The following is a 19667-nucleotide window of genomic DNA, read 5'->3' on the forward strand; positions in this document are numbered from 1 at the left end:
ATCTTCTAAAACAAATTGAAACAAAGAGCACAAGTGGGAGAGTAACTCGTCAAAGTGAACCAGAAGAAAAAAAAAAAACAGCAGTCATGTATCTATTTCGATGCGATATATTTTCCACGTAATCTATTTATGCCATGGCGTTCTTTAAAATTACATTTGAAAAGTATCCTTTTCTTGCAAACAATAACGAGAGACAGGAATCGCAGAATTTGGATGTGCTTCCAATTGTTCATTAAGATCAAAGGAACATTTCTCAAATCTTCTATAATGAGTGAATTTCGATGGTCACTAGCTTTAAAAAAAAGTAAACGCCTAATGACCTACACATTTTAATTTAGGGCCTCATCAATTGCCAAGTTTGACTCAATATTGGTGAAACTGACAAAAACCTAACTCTCTCTCTCTCTCTCTCTCTCTCTCTCTCTCTCTCTCTCTCTCTCTCTCTCTCTCTCTCTCAATCACAGCTAATCAGCACTCCAATATACTGCTGTATGAAGTATTTTTTCAAAACGTATCTCGAAATACTTTGGTACAAAGCGGATTCATTTTGCTGTCCGAAATCATTTTTATGTCTTTCTCCGACAGTCTTCCTCAACGAACTAAGTCATGGTTCACGTCGAAATAAATGTTCACTATTTCGTTGTGCAGGTATTGATTTAATTGTCAAAACAAAACAGAAATTGCGAGACGGAAGCATAATTAAATACTAACTTATGAGAATTCTCTACTCATTTTGAAAGGAAGCATATGGTGGCCTATACTAATATTCAAAAACAGAATCTTTACATATCCTCATCAAAACATATATAAATAGTTCATAAAGTTGATCAGAGAGAGAGCAAGAGAAGGAGAGGAGGTAAGACGAGAGAGACGAGACGAGAGAGAGAGAGAGAGAGAGAGAGAGAGAGAGAGCGTATTTGCGGATATAAAAGTGGAAAAACTGCTTTGTAAGCGGTAACGTTAAATAAAATTTAAGGTGCAATGCAAAAACGACACTGCTGTAAATCTGGCCACTTACTGAGTCTGGACAAATGAGCTTTATTGAGAAAATGTAAGGCCTGAGAGAGAGAAAGAGGCTTAGGTATTACTGACTACTTAAAGAGAAATAATAGATAACTCAAAATGTTATTGGCATTTTTCACAATAAAGTTATAGCCGTCCAAGCTGGACTTTGCTTTTCCTAACGGGAAAAAAATAAGACATGAAAACAAAAAATGTATTCCGTTTCCTTCGAATTTTGTGAATTCAAATTCTTACTAGTTCACTGAGACGATGATAAAAAATTCTCTTTTTCAGACGAGGAGATAATGGTCGAAAAAAGGTGGAAAAAAATTCATGCATCAAAAATGAACTCCCATGCTGAGAGAGAGAGAGAGAGAGAGAGAGAGAGACCTTACCTTATAGACCTTTCATTTTGTTCGGGTTTCCCCAGGTCCCTCAGTGTGAGGCACCTCTAATATCTACCAGAGAGTTGCTAGTACATCTTCCGGTATATTTTGCATCTTCCAATCTTGGATGGTCTGGGATGCAGTTTAAGTATTTGTCGAGCTTATTCTGAAACACTTCTACACTCACTCCTGATATATTCCTCAGATGAGCTGGCAACGCATTGAATAGACGCTGCATTATCGATGCTGGTGCGTAGTGGATTAATGTCCTGTGTGCTTTCCTTATTTTTCCTGGTATAGTTTTGGGCACTATTAATCTACCTCTGCTTGCCCTTTCTGATATTTTTAGTTCCATGATGTTTTCCGCTATTCCTTCTATCTGTTTCCATGCCTGAATTATCATGTAGCGTTCTCTTCTTACCTTTCTAACGACTATAAATTTTAAAGGATTTGTAGTCTTTCCCAGTAGTCAAGGTCCTTAACTTCTTCTATTCTAGCTGTAAAGGACCTTTTTACACTCTCTATTTGTGCAATATCCTTTTGATAGTGTGGGTACCATATCATATTGCAATATTCAAGTGGACTACGAACATATGTTTTATAAAGCATAATCATGTGTTCAGCTTTTCTTGTTTTGAAGTGCCGTAACAACATTCCCATTTTTGCTTTACATTTTGCCAATAGAATTGCTATTTGATCATTGCATAACATGTTCCTATTCATCATCACACCAATGTCTTTAACTGCTTCCTTATTTGTGATTGTCTCATTATTAGGTCCCCTATATGCATATAGCTTTCCTTCTCTGTCTCCATAATCTATTGATTCAAATTTATCAGAGTTAAATACCATCCTATTTACCTCTGCCCAATCATATGCTTTGTTAAGGTCTCTTTGTAGAGCGTTCCTATCTTCATCACAAGTAATTTCTCTGCTTATTCTTGTGTCATCAGCGAAACTACTCACTACCAAATCCTTAACATTACTGTCTATGTCTTCAATCATAATAACAAACAGTATTGCGCTACCGTACCTTGTGGCACACCGGATATCACCTTGGTTTCATCCGATTTTTCATCGTTTGCAATAACTATCTGTTTTCTGTTGTGTAAAAATTCTTTTAATCATCTTCCTACTTTATCCACGATATTGTGTTTTCTAATTTTCTTCGCTAATATATTATGGTCTACCTTGTCAAAAGCTTTTGCAAAGTCTAGATAAACCACATCTGTTTCATTTCCGCTTTTCATATTTTTGAATATGTTCTCACGATGGACTAACAGTTGGGTTTGTGTACTTTTTCCGGGTACGAAACCATGTTGTACTATATTAAACAAATTATTTTTTATTAAATGTTTCATAATATTTGTCTTCATTACCCTTTCATACACTTTCATAATATGTGATGTTTGACTCACAGGCCTATAATTACTTGCCTCTAGTCTTGATCCACTTTTGAAAGTAGGGGTAATTTATGCTAATTTGTGCTCATCATAAATCTTGCCTGTATCTACACTTTGTCTTAATAATATTGCAAGTGGCTTTGCGATAGAATGAACTACTTTCTTTAACAAAATAGCAGGAACTCCATCAGGCCCTGCTGCAGCTCCATTTTTAATTTCATTAATAGCCTGCACAATATCAGCTTCATAAATATCTATGTCTGCTAAATATTCACTATTTTCGTCCCTTACTTCTATATCATTATCTTCATTATCTATTCTAGGGGTGAATTCTCTCTTATATCATTCTGCCAATATGTTGCAAATTTCCTTTTTTTCATTCGTTAATCTCCCTTCAATTCTTAGAGGGGCTATTTCTATTCTTCTTTTATTCATCTTTTTTGCGTATGAGTATAATAGTCTGGGGTTTTGCTTGATATTTATTAGGGTTTTTTCTTACAAGTCCCATTTTCTATTTTCTTTTGATTGTATAACCTTTTGTTCTGCATTTTCTATCTTACTTTTTAGTTCTATAACTTTCCATGCATTTTTTTCTTTTGCAAGACCTTTTTTCCACTTTCTGATTTTCTGGAACAAGATCTTCCTTCTGTCTCTTGGTATGCATGACTGATGTTTTACTTTTCTTCTTCGGTATATATTTATCCACTATTTTCTCTAATATTTTATATAATATCTCTGTATTTACCCTTATGTCATCACTTACGAAAATGTTATCCCAATCTTTGTTTAATTCTTCATTTATTTCTGACCATTTTATATTTTTACTGTAGAAGTTGTATTTTCCATATCCTTCCCACTTTTTCATTTCTTGCTTATCTCTGTTTTCACTTGCTTTGGAATGGACTGTTAATTCTATGACATTATGGTCTGAAATACTCGCATTATAAACTATTATTTCTTTAACATAATTCATCTCGTTCACAAATACTAGGTCTAAAGTATTTTCCTTTCTTGTTGGCAGGTTGATTTATTTGTTGAATTGAATGTTGTATTCTAGTAGCATATCTAATAGCTTTTCGAATTGCCTCTTATCTTCTGCACTACTATTACTCTCTTTCTTATATGTATAAGTACAACCACAATCTCCTATTCGTTCTTTCCAGTCTACGAAAGGAAAGTTGAAGTCTCCAGATAGGAGAATAGTCCAGTCCTTGTGATTTCTACATATATCATCCAATTTTTCTATTATTAAGTCAAACTCTTTAGTATTAGGAGGTCTATATATTACTATGTTCATTAATTTTTCAGATTCAAATTCTACCGCTATAAGTTCACATTCTGAGTTACTATATTTCTCATATATTTTTCCTTGTTTTTTGTCTTTCCCATATATTGCGGTTCCCCCTTGATTCCTATTTTTTCTATCTGATCTATAAGTTTGGAACCCTTTTATTTGATCATTTCATTTCCCAGTCTCCTGGGGCGGGAATACCAGGTTTCAAATTCTATTCATTATATCTATTTTCTTTTCCCCAATTGGGTTAGGGTTCTTTCTAAGTACTCTTTTTTAAAACTTTTTCTGTTTTTTGTAGTTACTCGAAGCTAAACCCTGAGCATTCATCACTATGATGGTTTGCGTGTTTTCTCCTTCATTTAATATTGGTAATAATAAGGATTTTCCCATGTCTCTTTCCTGTTCTGGTATGTTGTTCTTTTTTTCATTTCCAGAAATTCTGACATTAAAAAATCCAACTTTTCCATAATATTTGATCTTCCTTCATCATAATTATTCATTTTGTGTCTGAATCTGCAATTTTCTCCGTATCTGCAATATCCTCTTGCATAATAAATACAGTTATTATCTCTTGAGTAGAATCTTGGAGCTGATGCTTTAAAATTTTTTGCTGACATCTCTGCATATCTCGTTGATGGCTTGCTTTTTTCTTTTACCTGAGAAAGAGAGAGAGAGAGACTTTACAAATGATAATCATGAAATTAATATCACAGATCCTTCTATATCTAAAACACCGTCGAAATTCTGAAAAAAAAAAATTTTGAAAGCGAAATGACATCGAGTTCGCATGAAAATATTTACCCATTTGAAAATAATATAGCCAATTCAAATAAAGCCTGGGGTTTGAATGATGTTCATATATTTTTCTCTGTGACCAACCAAAAAGTTTTGGTCTCACTTATTACAAAAAATGTCCATTGGCAAATACTGAAATGTAATGGAAATGCAGCATAAAGCGAACGAGACCTGATAACGAGAGGACATATATGTGGCTTTTTTATGGTTAAATATTATCAGTAGTGTTACTTTATAAAGACTTTTTTTTACCGAGATTGGCATGAACCGACCAATCTTTATCGTGTATGGTGGTAAAATCGACAAACGCGGTGAGACTAGCCAGTCCTCTCATCTTTTCAACATGTTCAATGGGACGGGTCAGTATAGCCAAGACTGGCATTATCCCCCGTCAGTCTGTGGCGTCTGTGGGGATGGACTAACCAGACGACTGGGTTGACCCACCTATTTTGTTACGTATTTTATTGTTTACCTTTCAGTTGTCTGCAGTTTTGCAGTTTTCCTTTAATTCTTTCAATAAAGTCATAAGGTAAAACCTCTTTTTCTTAGCCATGGTTTCAGCCATACTTTACAATTTTTCTTGTATATTTCATGCTCGTATTCGTCTTGCAAGAGTGCTATTATTATTATTGCACTTATCCTCCTTTTAATTAGAGCCATGATTTAAAACTCTCACTATATTGGGACACTACAGGACTGAAAGGAACGCGGCCACTACGTATTAACTCTGCCCTTTCAAAATATGCGTAGAGCAAGTGTATGGCCAGCTTTAGAGAAATGGTTCTTATAGTATCCGTAGATGAAAGTTCAAGCTTATAATGATAGCCTAATAAATAGCGACAATAATTTAATCATAGTTAACAATACGAAAAAATCAATACATATATAGCCTTCCAGATATCTAGTTTTTGTTTTTACAGACGCCAAAGGGGATATTTTTTTATATTAAAACTACAGGTCTTTATCTGATATGAAGATAACTGTCATTAGCCATAGTTTTCTCAAAACTGTGACGCGACGCAATAAATGAGTCATATCTATTTTTGTTATTTTGTTTGATCACATTTGCTTTTCTTTACTCTTTCACCTATGCACTTCATTCATACATTATTTCTCTCTCCTTATCACACTATCCCTGTTTGAGCCTTTGGCTTTAGGTAATAATAATAATAGCAAGAATAATAATAATAATAATAATAATAATAATAATAATAATAATAATAATAATAATAATAATAATAATAATAATAATAATAATAGGGGAAAACTCTCTATCGCGAGAGTATATATAATGTTCTACAGGGTCCACAATAATACAAAGTGTAAAAAGTCCGTGTATAATTTTGAAGACTTTACAGAAAGCTTTCGAACACTTCCCCGGGTTCATCTTCAGTTCAAAAGAACAATAAGTTACAACAAGTACAGAGGTAAATTTAAAAAACAAAAGTCGTATAAGATCGTTGACAACGGTCGTTAGCTCGTTAATGGGTCAGGTGATGAAGAAAGAGGGTAGTTAACAACAACAAATTTACTTCTGTACTTGTTGTAACTTATTGTTCATTTGGACTGAAGATGAACCCAGGGAAGGGTTCGAAAGCTTTCTGTAAAGTCTTCAAAATTACACACGGACTTTTTACACTTTGTATTATTGTGGACCCTTTAGAACAATAATAATAATAATAATAATAATAATAATAATAATAATAATAATAATAATAATAATAATAATAATAATAATAATAATAATAAAATAAATTTTGTCCTTTGTTATTAAAAAAATTCTCGAAATTATAATCTTTTTATGATATTATATACGCATTACAAAATAAAACCTCTTATATAATTATAATTTTTCTACGCAAAGAGAGAGAGAGAGAGAGAGATGAGCGAGAGAGAGAGAGAGAGAGAAAGGTTAGATAAGTAATAAGTAATTACTTTCTTCCCTTCTGGGCAACCCACGTTTTAACTTAGTTTCATGTTATATGTGTTCACTATCTTTCACTGAAATAATATGCAAATTTATTCACTTCTTATGAAGATTATTCTTTTTTACAACATTTTACAGAATAGTTTATTCTCTTCAAGTATGTTCCTGTTTCCAGTATTTTTCCTTTATAAATTATCGTAGTTTTCATCATCACCTCTTTTAGTTTAGTTTCCAGTTTCTGAAATACCGCTGCTAATTACGACACACATACACACATATATTTACATGTGTGTATGTATATACAGACATACATACATACATACATACATATATATATATATATAATATATATATATATATATATATATACTATATCTATAGTATATATATAGATAATTCTGAGCTACCATCGTCAGTAAATCTTATTCCTATGTTTTTCCTTTTTACTTCTGAATTCTGTTTCTTGTATTGCAAGAGCGTTGATACTGTTAAACTGATGGCACTATACAACTTATAAGTATGGGCGAAGTCCTCTTAAATAACCCCCTATTCGACTTCTTTATTAATAATATTTCTCAGTGACGTTTTCCTTAACCTTCAAACACATCTCTTCCGTTTGCTGTTAATTTCGAACTGTTCTCTCGTTTCGTCTAATTTAATGCTGGTAACATATCCGAACTGGGATCTGCAATTTAATAAAGCTTCTATTCCTAACTCAGCCCCCAATGGTTGATTTATCTTTGAAGAAATATATTTCAATTTCCTTCATCTGCATTTTAGGCTACTCCGTGCTTATTTAGGTATTTAGGGATGATCATGTAATTCATATCACTACATCCGATACCAAACAATGCGTGTTTATGTAAGAGTAATTTTTTTTCATTATTACTATTAAAAGACTCCTCTATTTCTATTTAAATTCTTGGGCTTATATTTAGGATACCTCAACTGTTTTCTAATAGTTCGTCGCAACGTCGTTCATCTAGCTATTGAACCATACATAGCTATTCGTTATATTTTTCTGCCTTTCGCGAGATAGCCCCCCTGGGAGTATTAGTTCTGGATGTATTCATATCATTCATCCATGATTGTGATTCAGTCTTTATCTGCAAGCTCTGGAAATTTGTTCAAGGTTCTCTTTTCTAAGATTGCTCTCCCTCCAAAAGTATACATTTTGCTTTCTCTTGATTCTGCCCGCTACATTTTCTTCTTTCCTCATTCATACTCATACTTTCTCTGATAAACCGCAAGAGAAAAGTCATTAGACTTTCGATCACATCGTGTCATACATATATTAAATACATGATAAACACAACATTACATATAATACTAAATTCATGCCATTTCTTGCATTAGACTTCTTTAATATGAAAAAAACCTTGCTCATATAAAATAACACTTGAATATAAAATAATCCATCAGTTAAAAGAAATGAATTAAAACGCATAAAAATCATTATAATCCTCTATCTCATGTTACAGACTAAGTAGATATCACTCATTATTCACTAAAAGGAAAGGAGAAAGAAGTAATATTCGTTTCAGTAAACCGTTTTACTACAAGTAGAATAAACTGCACCTGTACAAGACGCTATTTTCATATATATATATATATATAATGAGATATTATAATATATATCTATATATATATATATATATAGTAATATATATACTAGTATATATATATATAATATAATATGATAGGTATCTCGTATATATATAGTATATATATTGTATAATATATAAATATACATATGTATGTATATTTATGTATTAATTATATATTTCGTTATATTATATATGATATATTATATATATATATATTATATATATATATATGATTTATATATATATATATCTTCCCTGGGTTTTCATTCATTGAAAACTGAGGGCCATAATGGAAATCCCTCCAATAAACACATCTCACGTATTCCATTATTGCACTAGACAGAAATCTGAAACCAATCCATTCATCATGAGCTTTATGCAGAATTCAATAGGGAAGTTGTTTATCCGTGAATTAATTGGCATTATGTTACAGCTTCTGCATTCGGATGTTCAGCTGATTGGATGGGCGGTAATTTAAAATCTCGTAAAACAGCGAAACGATATAAATAAAAAAAAAACAAGCAAATTTATCACTGGGCGTACTTCGCTCATAATTATCATATATATATATATATATATATATATATATATATATATATATATATATATATATATATAAGTGTGTGTGTGCAAGTACTATGTATGTATGTATATATATACTATATAACAGACATTCATGCATACATACATGCAAATATATATATATATATATATATATATATATATATATATATATATATATATATACATATACATATATATATATATATATATATATATATACATACATATATATATATATATATATATATACTATACATATATATATATATATATATATATATATGATATATATATATATATATGATGGTAAAAAGGTTCTGTATCAACAGAATTCCATCTAATAAAAGGAGCCCATAAAAAACACCAAAATGTAGAGAGAAAAGTACTATATTTCAGAGACTGCTGTCTCTCTCTTCAGGTATATGAATGAGAAAAGTTTACAGAAATGGTGGTATTTATACCAAGAGATCCGTCCACAAGTAAGCAAATTTAGGTCACCCCCTCTGATAATCTTCCTTTAATCTTCTTAAGCGTTGGTTGAATGAAGACTTCGTCGACGACATCTGAGATCCACCCGCCTTTTGAGATGTTCATTACCTGCTTCTCTTTTATTAAGGCCGATTCCATCATTTGACTCTTTTACCGGCAGTTGCTGCTATAAATCACACGTGACAAATTCCAGGTTGTTTATTCTATGGTTTTGTTCATTTATATGGTTGAAAATAGCCGAGTTCTGTTGTCCATACCTAACTGACCGTTTGTGTTGTATAATCTCTGGGGAAGTGATTTACCTGTAAATCCGATGTAAGATTGGTCACAGTCCTGGCATGGGATCTATAGACCCCAGAGTCTTTGGGAGATGTCTTTTGTTGGACGTTAATCAGGGATTTGGCTAAGTTATTTGGGTAGGTAAATGCAAAAGGGTTGGATTTCCCAAGGGTGTGGGTTATTCTCTTAATCGTCTCCAGGTGAGGAATTTTTATTTTATTGTTGGGCATGTCTCTGGTCGTCTTTAGGGGGTCGGTAGAAAATTACGTTTGCTTTTTGAATTGCTTTCTCAATTATATGGTCAGGATACTTTAAAGATGAAAGTTGCTTGCGAATTAGTTCAAATTCTTTTTCCAGGAAATCTGGGGAACAAATTCGTAAGGCTCTTAAGAATACACCTATCTTGATAGTAATGTCGTGATAGCTAAAGTAGTGAATATTGAAAGTGAGAACGTTGGTTGGTTTTCTGTATATGGTAAATTTGTATTCTGTCGTGTCTCTGATTATTAAAACATCAAGAAAAGGAATTTTGTTGTCTGTTTCCCATTCAACTTTAAATTTAATGCTGGGCACTAATTCGTTTAATTTTGAGAGGAATTCATTAAAATTACCCCACTTATTATCCCAAAATGTTAGGATGTCATCCACGTATCTCATCCACAGCATGTTTTTGGGTTTTATTGCATTTATTACTGTAGTTTCAAAGTATTCCATGTACAGATTGGCTAAAACAGGACTTAAAGGACTACCCATACTACACCCGAATTTTTGCTTGTAGAATGATCCCCCGAATGAAAATACGTTATTAGATGCACATAATTCAACTAACTTTATTATTTTGTCAAGCGCCAATGGGAAGTGATCTGAATAAGGGGATAATTTTTCCCTTAAAAACTGAAGAACGTCCTGTACTGGTACTTTTGTGAATAGGGAGTCTACGTCAAGGCTTAAAAGTTTTATGTTGTGAAGTGGTATATGTGCTTCTCTAAATTTGTGACAAAAATCTTCCGAATGTTTAATGTGACTGGGAGAAAAAGTGCCTAAAAAAGGAGAAAGGAGGCCAGCTAACCATTTAGAAATTTTGTAATTGAAAGCTCCGGCGCATGAAACGATGGGTCTGAATGGAAGATTGTCTTTGTGAGTTTTGGGAAGGCCATAAAAGTAGGGTAATTTAGGATTAATTACTTTAAATTTCTCTAATAGTTCAATACTCTTTTTGTCTTGGCCGATTAATCTTACTTTCCGAAATAATTCTGTGGGAACGTTCTGGAGGGGATTTTTCGTCAGTTTTTCGTAAGTATTTGTGTCCTCTCAAAATTAAACGCATTAGTGCCCAGCATTAAATTTAAAGTTGAATGGGAAACAGACAACAAAATTCCTTTTCTTGATGTTTTAATAATCAGAGACACGACAGAATACAAATTTACCATATACAGAAAACTAACGTTCTCACTTTCATATATTCACTACTTTAGCTATCACGACATTACTATCAAGATAGGTGTATTCTTAAGAGCCTTACGAATTTGTTCCCCAGATTTCCTGGAAAAAGAATTTGAACTAATTCGCAAGCAACTTTCATCTTTAAAGTATCCTGACCATATAATTGAGAAAGCAATTCAAAAAGCAAACGTAATTTTCTACCGACCCCCTAAAGACAAGACCAGAGACACGCCCAACAATAAAATAAAAATTCCTCACCTGGAGACGATTAAGAGAATAACCCACACCCTTGGGAAATCCAACCCTTTTGCATTTACCTACCCAAATACCTTAGCCAAATCCCTGATTAACGTCCAACAAAAGACATCTCCCAAAGACTCTGGGGTCTATGAGATCCCATGCCAGGACTGTGACCAATCTTACATCGGATTCACAGGTAAATCACTTCCCCAGAGATTAATACAACACAAACGGTCAGTTAGGTATGGACAACAGAACTCGGCTATTTTCAACCATATAAATGAACATAACCATAGAATAAACTGGAAGTTTGTCACGTGTGATTTATAGCAGCAACTGCCGGTACAAGAGTCAAATGATGGAATCGGCCTAATAAAAAGAGAAGCAGGTAATGAACATCTCAAAAGGCGGGTGAATCTCAGATGTCGTCGACGAAGTCTTCATTCAACCAACGCTTAAGAAGATTAAAGGAAGATTATCAGCGGGGATGACCTAAATTTGCTTACTTGTGGACGGATCTCTTGGTATAAATACCACCATTTCTGTAAACTTTTCTCATTCTATACCCTGAAGAAAGAGACAGCAGTCCTCTGAATATAGTACTTTTTCTCTCTTACATTTTGTTGTTTTTATGGGCTCCTTTTATTAGATATATACTATATATATACATATATATATATATATCTATATATATATATATATATATATATATATATATATATATATATATATTTTTTGTCGCTTCTTTTTATTAATTCTATTAATTTAAAAGCGCTGAAGACGCACCTAAATGTTCCACGGAAGTCAAATACCAAATGCATACTTTATAATCCAAACATCTGAAGTTTTTTTGCAGAGTTCGTTGTCCAATGGTATTTCACAGGAACAAATACAAGCAATACATCTGAATGGACGTTTTTATACAGAGGTATTTATTTAAGCAAAATCGCCTATTGTGTGCAAGGCTTAAAAAAATGTCCCTATTTCTGTCCATTGGCTTTGGAGATATCGTGCAACTATGACTCAGTCACAGCAAAAACTTAATTCTAATTTTGAACATAGATGAACCATGCATATGAAAATCGGATTTTTTTTTTTTTTTTTTTTTTTGTTTTTTTTTTTTTTTTTTTTTTTGCCATCGGATCTCCTATGATTACACAAACAAGATATTGCCTGAATAGTTCGCATAGGTTTGACATCGCACAGAATTTCACCATTTGCTTTAAGAACTAAAAGAATTCTTACTGTAGACTATGAAAGGCATCATGTAGATGACCTGACATTCGTGTATGTTTATTCAAGGAAAATTAAATAACTGGTTCACCTTGAAAGTATCATCTGTTCTTTTGTTACAATTTGGAGTGTAGATGCAATTGGATGTTTAGTCAATGCTTTGAAACTGTTGTATGTTGAGCAGGCAAAGCAGATTATTTCCATGAATTCAAAATGCCTGAGAAAATGGAGTATTTATTAAGCTCCTTCTTTAAGAAGTTATCTACTAGAATCACTAGCAATTTTTCTTTCACTTTTACGGTAGTCTAGCGTTACTTAAAGTGAATAATAATAATAATAATAATAATAATAATAATAATAATAATAATAATAATATAATAATAGTAATAATAATAATAATAATAATAATAATAATAATAATAATAGGCAACAGAATTAACCATCTGATGTTCATGGACGACATCAAGCTGTATGGTAAGAGCATCAAGGAAATAGATACCCTAATCCAGACTGTAAGGATTGTATCTGGGGACATCAGGATGGAGTTTGGAACAGAAAAATGTGCCTTAGTAAATATACAAAAGGGCAAAGTAACAAGGACTGAAGGGATAAAGCTACCAGATGGGAACCACATCAAACACATAGATGAGACAGGATACAAATACCTGGGAATAATGGAAGGAGGGGATATAAAACACCAAGAGATGAAGGACACGATCAGGAAAGAATATATGCAGAGACTCAAGGCGATACTCAAGTCAAAACTCAACGCCGGAAATATGATAAAAGCCATAAACACATGGGCAGTGCCAGTAATCAGATACAGCGCAGGAATAGTGGAATGGACGAAGGCAGAACTTCGCTGCATAGACCAGAAAACGAGGAAATATATGACAATACACAAAGCACTACACCCAAGAGCAAATACGGACAGACTATACATAACACGAAAGGAAGTAGGGAGGGGACTGCTAAGCATAGAAGACTGCGTCAACATCGAGAACAGAGCACTGGGGCAATATATGAAAACCAGTGAAGACGAGTGGCTCAAGAGTGCATGGGAAGAAGGACTGATGAAAGTAGATGAAGACCCCGAAATATACAGAGACAGGAAAATGACAAACAGAACAGAGGACTGACACAACAAACCAATGCACGGACAATACATGAGACAGACTAAAGAACTAGCCAGCGATGACACATGGCAATGGCGACAGAGGGGAGAGCTCAAGAAGGAAACTGAAGGAATGATAACAGCGGCACAAGATCAGGCCCTAAGAACCAGATATGTTCAAAGAACGATAGATGGAAATAACATCTCTCCCATATGTAGGAAGTGTAATACGAAAAATGAAACCATAAACCACATAGCAGGCGAATGTCCGGCACTTGCACAGAACCAGTACAAGAAGAGGCATGATTCAGTAGCAAAAGCCCTCCACTGGAGCCTGTGCAAGAAACACCAACTACCTTGCAGTAATAAGTGGTACGAGCACCAACCTGAAGGCGTGATAGAAAACGATCAGGCAAAAATCCTCTGGGTCTATGGGATCAGAACAGATAGGGTGGTACGTGCAAATAGACCTGACGTGACTTTGATTGACAAAATCAAGAAGAAAGTATCACTCATTGATGTCGCAATACCATGGGACACCAGAGTTGAAGAGAAAGAAAAAGAAAAAATGGATAAGTATCAAGACCTGAAAACAGAAATAAGAAGGATATGGGATATGCCAGTGGAAATTGTACCCATAATCATAGGAGCACTAGGCACGATCCCAAGATCCCTGAAAAGGTATCTGGAAAAACTAGAGGCTGAAGTGGCTCCAGGACTCATGCAGAAGAATGTGATCCTAGAAACGGCGCACATAGTAAGAAAAGTGATGGACTCCTGAGGAGGCAGGAAGCAACCCGGAACCCCACAATATAAATAAATACCACCCAGTCGAATTGGAGGACTGATAAACACCCCCCCCCCACACAAAAAAAAAAAAAATACTAATAATAATAATAATTTAATCTCTTCAAGGTTCAGAAATACCGATCTCACGTATAAGTAGTCCTGAAAAAATTTCTTAGTATTTTCTGTATGTTCCAAAAAATATGAAATACTACAAATAAGTTAGCCAAAGTCTGCGAATGTGAAAGTACAAAAGAACAATTGCTAATGCAGGTGAACTACACTGCAAGCACTGCTTTCGGCGTTCAACATGGGCTTGATTTTGGCCTTTCTTTGTAAAGCTGCCATATTGATAGAAAGGTAAACGATTGCTCGCAGTTTCTCACCATTTAGGTATTCCACCGTAGTCCTACCTTTCATTATCATGAGTTACAAAGTGCTTAATCCATGACCTAGTCTCAAGTCCAGGTCCACAGGTTGTCAAGGCATTTTTGAAAGCTTCATGACCAGCCCACGTTCCTTTATTCTTTAATAATTTTTTTTTTTTTTGTCTGTTTGTGGCTTTCCCATCTTTGCAAGTTCTCGTGCTTTATCAAGATATGTCATAATATATCCTTTTCTTGCGTAGTCCTTAGCCTTTTCTTAATTTTACTTCTCATTCCTGTTTGTACGTAATTCCACAAATTATGTATGTTATTATGATGTATGCATGTATGTATGTATGTATGTATGTAAAATATGTATGTAGTATGTATGTATGTAGTAGTATGTAAATATGTGTATGTGTAGTATGTATGTTGTATGTATTGTATATATATATATATATATTAATATTAGATATATATATATATATATAATATAATATATAATATATATATATATATCTAGTCCAATTTATGTCTATCCCAGCAGACACGTGAGTTACTCGATGACAGCAACCTTGTTATTTAACACTCGCATGATGGCTCGCAATAAAGTTACTGTGCACGCTGTAGAACTTATTCTGATGTCGCTTTAAACAACGTAAGTCAATATTGTAAGTTAAAGTTATCCGTAAGCAAAAAAAAATCTGTTCGTCAATAAAGAAAGTTTATGAAATTCTTTTGATATTATTATGATACATGTCTGTGCACGAGAAAATATTTGAAATCTTTTAAATCATATAAATTTTATATATAATATTGCACTTAATTACTATAAAACTCTCGCATTACCCACAAATTGCACTGCTGTGCACGCCATGCATAAATCTCTTCGGTGTGGTTGAAAGAATTATAGGATTAGTTCACGAAACGTAGCTGCTTGTGACCAACTGGCGTGAAGGCAGCGTAAACACGATCTGGTGAAGCGTATAACATGGAGAGCCAATTACCCATCTTCAAACAACAACCTTAAACTATTTGTAAACGTAAGTAAAAAACAAAGCTTTTATAAGGTCAACTTTTTGTAATTCTAGTCAGATTGATAAGGACGACCATGCAGGTCATCGAAAGCTTTCTGCTGTATATATTTTCAATAACAAAATCAAACAAGCATACTACTGTGCATTTATTTTCCCATTCCGATTTTATTCACTCGTGATTATGAGTTTTCTTTGGAACCTTCCGCTATTCATCTCATTAAAGTAAATCACCAATAATCACGTATCAATAGGCATCATTGACGTATCTTTTCATTTAGGCCATTCCAGCTTTTTCGGCTGAGTCGGTTGTTTAAAACTCCCCTGTCAATCGGCTAAAATCCTTCCCTTGTCACTTTTGCACTCGGCGACAAAGCATATTTACTCCTCTCACCAATAAGAACCCTGAAGTCTCCTTATCAAATAGAAAGAATCCTTTGAACTTCATCCGCTGAAATTGAAAATCATTCAGGTTTTTAGTCAGGGTACAAAAAGCAACCGAATTTCTTTTCTTTTTATCGTTTGTCTTATTTTTACCCGACAAGATAATGCCATTAAAAGCCTTATAAACGTGTATGTGCACATTTCCTGGATTATAAAACTAATGGATTCAGGCTATTCATCTTCATATATGGCAAGTTACATACGCTAGGAGGTAATTTAGAAAAAGGCTTCATACCACCTATCGACCGTATAACAAAAGTAAATGTCATTCTTTGCAATTATTCCGATATATAGGGCAAAATAGTAAATAAAAATAGAAATGCACGAAATATTTGGAACAATTTCAATATCTACATATGTGTGTGTGTGTTTGTGTGTGTGTGTATACACATACATATATTTGTAGATATATGTAAATATATATGCAATATAAAAACACCGTATCGTGTTTCTAACCACTAAATAGAAGGATCCACAGTAATATCCTTGTTTATCAAGATAAAATATATTTGTGGTAATATAAACAAAGATTAAAGCTTTCGTCCATCTTCCTGTGGACTTGATCACTAAGTAAATGAGACATGTCTCATTCACTTAGTGTTCAACTCCACAGGAGGATGTACGAAAGCTTTAAGCTTTGTATATATTTCCATAAATATATTTTATCTAGATAAAACAAGGATATTACTGTGGATCCTTCTATTGATAAATATATATATATATATATATATATATATATATATATATATATATATATATATATATCCTTGTTTATCAAGATAAAATATATTTATGGTAATATATACAAAGATTATATATATATACATATATATATATACATATATATATATATATATATATATATATATATATATATATATATATATATATATATACATATATATATATGTGTGTGTATATATATACATATATATATATATATATATATATATATATATATATATATATATATATATGTATATATATGTATATATATATATCTATATATATATATATATATATATATATATATATATATATATATATATATATATATAGCAATTGAAACAGCAGCAGGGAAGCGCCATCTACATATCAGTAAGGACACCAAGGCCAAAACCCGGAACAGCATTTTGTACAACTTTATTGGGGCATGTTTCGAGTAGTACTATCACTCGTTATCAACCTACAAAATTAAAATGAGTGACATTATAGTTCTTGCAATCAAATTCACAATAATAAAATGACATGTGAAAAATTATAAGAGCACGTTAAAAGATAGCTAATACTTGAAAAAAATAAAATATAAAAATGGCTAAATGAAACAATTGAGTAGATTAAATAAAATAAAGCAGAATAGAAAAATTTAAGTTAAAAAAACGGATGGTACAAAAGAACGGTAAATATACTAAGTCGATATATAAATCAGCAGGATGCAGACTAAAAACACAAAAGTGAGGTAACAGCTACATTTCTAGCCAAGGAAGGCTTTATCTTAACAGAATGTAAAACTTCTAAAATGTCGAGGTCTGTAAATAACTGGGCAGAGCAAACTCTGCCCAGTTTGCTACAGACGTCGAAATAGAAGGCACGATGAAGTAATGTGGATAAAGAGTTTGATTTAGAGCCATAAAAACAGTGACTATAAAAATTTTAACCCAATTTTGTAAAAATTTTCTTCCTGTAAACTGAAGTAAATTTTATATTTTGGTGTGCCCTATTAATAAGATCAAGAAACCTTTCAGCGTCGTACTTGGATTTAAAAAGCGCGAAGGTATCGTCAACGTACCTTTTGTAGAACAACGGATGCTCCTTCATGGAGTATATAAAAGTGCCTGCAAATATGGGCCATAATGGAGAACCCATAGCCATACCATCAATTTGAGTGTAGCAGTTATTATTAAAAATGAAGGCACTTTCCTACACTGCCAGTTGCAAAAGTTTCTTAAAATCAAATTGATTTACATTATGAAAAATGAGAGTCAGTTTCAGGAAAGATTTTCTTAATAATAATTTCAATAGTCTCATTCACAGGTACATAGGTAAACAAAGACTCAACGTCATAACTAACCATAAAGAGGTATGAGTCCTGGCTAAGTATGGCTTCTTTGAAGTTGAAGGAGTTTTTGAAGTTATATTCATTTTCTATCAAGGGGGAAAGCAAGGGAACAAGGAACTTAGCTAACCTGTGATTCGAGGTACCATAATATACTAGTACAGGGCTGATGGGGAGCCCTTCTTTTTGTTTTAGGAAGTCCATACATAATGCCATAGGTAAAACCGGTCCTAAAAAAAAAATTGTATTTTTCTTTAGATATAATATTTTTAACTTGAAGAAACTTTAAAAATCTATTGATCTGGTCTCCAATTTTAAAAATGGTCGCAAAGTCTGGCTTAACTAGGAGTTTGAATTTAGTTTTGTCTCTTAGAATGCTTTCAACCTTATTAATGTAATAAGATTTGTTTACTAAGACAACACCCTTGTCTATGTTTGGGCGAGTGATAACTATGGTGTCATCCATGGCTAGTTTCTTAAGTATGTACAAGTCTTTTCTAGAATAAAAAGGAGTCCAATTGGTTGTAAGTTTGTTAAAGGTATTTTGTGCTAAAACCTATAATTTTGTGCGTAACCCTGAAATGTCAAAATAAATGTTTAGATTGAGCAACCTGGAAAAAAGCGCTTCAAGCGACCTATAAAACTGGTTGTAATTGGGTTAGTAATAGAGCAAACCGAAATCCAAACCAAAAGACAATAGAAATACCTCCTTTTTGGTTAGTTTATAACTAGAGAAGTTGAACACATTTTCTTGTTGGAATTGAATATAGGGATATTGATACCAAGTTTAGACAGTTTCCTCTCGTGAACAACAGGACATTTGAAACAAAACTTTCCGTATTTTATTGAGCAAATATTTAAACATTAAACAATCGACAAATGACAAATTATATTTTCTGTAATGTCTCAGCTTGAGATCTCAGCTTATTAATGCCTTTATTCTTAAGATTAATTTCCTTTTGTAATAGTTTTTTAGTGGTTTCTTCATAAAAGTGCGTTTGATTCAGTGATGACTTATACACTTTAAATTTTACAAAATTAGGTACAATCTGGTTGAGGCTACAGTACTGTAATAATTCAAGATCACATTCGGCAGGAATTCTTGAAGGCAGCTCCATATTTGCTGCACTGAAGGCGTGAATATTTTGATATCCTCGGAGGCGAATCCTTATAATAAAAAGAACACACAATAATCGGGAATACATC

The sequence above is a fragment of the Macrobrachium nipponense genome, chromosome 5, assembly GCF_015104395.2.
Source record: "Macrobrachium nipponense isolate FS-2020 chromosome 5, ASM1510439v2, whole genome shotgun sequence".
NCBI classification, from domain to species: domain Eukaryota; kingdom Metazoa; phylum Arthropoda; class Malacostraca; order Decapoda; family Palaemonidae; genus Macrobrachium; species Macrobrachium nipponense.